Genomic DNA, 3802 nt, shown 5'->3' on the forward strand with positions numbered 1-3802 from the left:
CAAACTTTTAACATGTGCCTGACAGGATTCACCTTGTCATAGCTGAGGACAGGACATTCATCTTTCCATCACATGACAACAGGGTCTTCACCCTATTGTGATGTGAGGACCCTCCATTCACACAGCCCCTAACTCAGAAAACATCAATCACCATTCCACCAGATACACTGAGTGTGATTTGACTTTGATTAATAGATGACATAGCATTCACCATGTTATCCAACAAGGAGTGTGCAACCTCATTCCAATATGGCAGAAAAGGACCTGCATGCTCTCTTTACATAAGAACTTAGCCTTCACCATATTATCACTATGCAACATGGCCTTCACCTTTCTGTCAGATAAAGAGAAGGCATTTTTTCTTTCTTTACTTAAGTTCTGTGTGAAAATCCTTCTGAATATATTGGAGATTGTGTTCACACTTCCCTTTTTGTGAATTGGGAATTCAAATACTCTAAAGGGAAAATGTCCTTCTATCCACAATCCAGATGGACTTCTCCATTCTATTAATTGAGGAGATGACATTCATTCCCTCACAGTTCAAATGAGTGTGTACCCATCCACAAAGAATAGGGCCTTCAACCTTCCCTCAATGAAGATGGAGCCTTCATTCTTCTCTCAAGTTTTCAGGTAGACATTCCCATTCTCATTCAATGAGGACACCACATTCAAACTTCCAACACGTGATGTGAGAGGTTCCAGCTTTCCATGTATGTGCACAGGGAATTTACCCTTCCATCTCATGAAGGCCTACCTTCACCCTACTGCAATATGAAGACCTTGAAATTACCCAGCCCTAACACTACAACACATCAATCACCACCTCATCAGATGTGCAGAAGGTGGCCAGACTTCAACTAAGAGTGGACAGAGCATGCACCATGCCGTTATATGAGTACCTGACATTCACACTTCCATCACAAAGAAATGGATCTTCAAATGATCTTCACATGAAGACATTCCCATCACCATATTCTCACATTGTAACATGGACTTCAACCTTTTTTTCTGATGAGGACTGGGCATTTTGCCTTTCTTAGTTAAATACTGGTTGAATTCTTCAGTCTTTAGTGGACAATGTGTTTACACTTCCCTTCTGTAGGAGAGGTAATTCAAATTCTCTAATGTGAGAACACGGTGTTCATACTTCTTATCAATAATAAAACAGAATTCACACTTCCATTAGGTTGGAAAATGGTATTCACTATTTCTCAGAAGAGTTCATATGAATGTCTTTTTCTCCACAGACAACAGAGCAGCTGAAGTTCCCTCCTGTGAACATGGAGCCTTTATTCTTCCCTCAAGATTGTAAATATCTTTATCTTTCCACCAAATAATCACAGGTTGCTCCAACTTCCATCACTGATTACAGGGCATTAACAGTGACATCATAGGACAAAATGGCACTCAGCATTCCTTCATAAGTAAAGAAAGCCTCCACCCTTTACTCTGCTAAAGACAGAACACTCACCATCTCTTCATATGAAAACATGATCTTCACCCTGTCACCATGTGTGGACATGTCATTCATCCTGCTGACACATCATGTCAGGCTTCTTAACCATCCTTCAGGTGATGGGGGGCATTTCCTTTCTGTCAGCTGAGAACAGAGAGTTCACCCTTCCACCATGTGAGGAAAGTGTGTTCATGCCTCCCTCCATTGAGAACAGAGCCATTCCCTTCCATAACATACAGATTGGCTAGTCACATGCCATTTTAACTAGGATACCTCTTTCAAACATCCAATATGTGAGGTGGCAGAGTTCATGTCTCCATGGCTGAAGATAGGGCATTCATCCTTCCATCACGTGGCAAGATCTTCACCTTATTGTGATGTGAGGACCCTGAATTCACACAGCTCTTACATAACAACACATCCATCACCATTTTATCAGATGTGCAGGAGGTGCTCAAACTTTGATAAAGACAGGACAGAGCATTCAGCCTGCCATTACACAAGGATTCTGCATTCTCTTGTCCATCACCTTCATGAAATCTTCACATGAGGATATTCCCTTCACCATACTCTCATATCATAACACAGTCCTCACCTTACAGCCAGATGAGAAGACAACATTTGGCCTTCTATACTTTAGTAGTGGCTGACAATCATATGGCCTGTCATGGACACATTGTTCACAATGTCTTTTATGAACATTCAAATTCTCTAACATAGAAATACAGTGTTTGTTCTTCAGTCCAGTGAAGAAACTTATTGCATTCTTCCATTAGGTGAAGATATAGCATTCTGCTTCTCACAGGAGAGGTCAAGATAACATCCATCCAAAAGCAAGAATGAGGCATTCAGCCTTCCCTCCAGTGAAGACAAATAATCTAATCTTCCATGCAGATTACCAAGTACATTTACCATTCCATCATAAAAACATATAGGCCATTCATAATTAAATCATGTGGGTACTGGGCATTAACTTTACATCCACAAACAGCATTCACCATATCCCTCATAAGTGAAAGTCACCTCTCCTTCCACTGCCGAGCACAGGACATCACCCTCCCTTCACATGAAGACATGATCTTCACCCTGTCCCCATGTGAGGACATGGCATTTGTCCTGATGACACATCAGATGAGGCTGCCCACCCTTCCTCAGGAGAGGAAGAACATTCCCCTTCCTTCAGCTTACAACAGAACTCACTCTTCCACCATGTGAGGAAGATGTGTTCATCCTTCCCTCAGTTGAAGATAACATTCCCTCTTCCATCAGGTGCAGAAAAATCATCCTCTTCCCCACACAATGAGGACACCAAGTTCAAACATCCTACATGTGAGGTGACAGGGTTCTCCTCATCATAGCTGATGACAGGGCATTCATCTTTCCATCACATGACAACAAGGCCTTCACCCTATTGTGATGTGAGGACTCTGCATTCACCCAGTCCTACCAATACAACACATCAGTCACCATTCCACCAGATGTGCAGAAGTTGACCAAACTTAGATTACAAGAGGACAACATGCCATTACATGAGGATTCTGCAGTCAGTCATAATGAGAAAACAGAATCTTAATATCTTCACAACAGGACATTCTCTTCACCATATTGTCACAGTCACATGGCTTTCTCCATTCTTTCAGATGAGGAGTAGGCATTTTGCCCTCTTTAATTGAGTACTGGCTGAAAATTTCACAGTGAGTAGTGGCTGTTGTGTACACACTTCCCATTGTGAGGAGAGGGTATTAAAATTCTCTAATGGAGAACTCCCCTCAGCCTGGAGAGGAAACACCACATGGTGAAGAGTTGGCATTCACTGTCTCACAGGGAAGTTCAAGCATTTGTCTTTGCATCTACAGAGGATGGCTTTCAGCTCTTTCTCCAGTGAAGGCAGAGTCTTTATTCTTACCTCAAGATTGTAAAGTCCAGTTATCTTCCACTTTATAAACACAGGGCATTCAAACTTCGAGCATTGGAGTACTGGGTATTAACACTACCATTAAAAGATGAAATGAATTTCACCCTTCCCTCATAAATGAGAAAATGGTCCTCCCTTTCCTCTGCTGATGTTAGGAAACTCACCATTCCTTCACAAGGAGACATGATCTTCACCCTATCACCATGTGAGGACTTGGCATTCATCCTACCGACACAACAGATGAGGCTGCCCACCCTTCCTCCTGGTGAGGAAGGACATTCCCCTCCACCAGCTGAGTACACAGAGTTCAACTTTTCATCACGTGAGAAAACTTTATTCATGCTTCTATCATTTGAGGGCAGGACATTCATTCATTCATCAGGAGCTCTCAGTGCAATCACTCTTCCATTTGATGAGTGCTGCTCCTCCAC

Source organism: Oryctolagus cuniculus, chromosome 12 (assembly GCF_964237555.1).
Source record: "Oryctolagus cuniculus chromosome 12, mOryCun1.1, whole genome shotgun sequence".
Lineage (NCBI taxonomy): Eukaryota > Metazoa > Chordata > Mammalia > Lagomorpha > Leporidae > Oryctolagus > Oryctolagus cuniculus.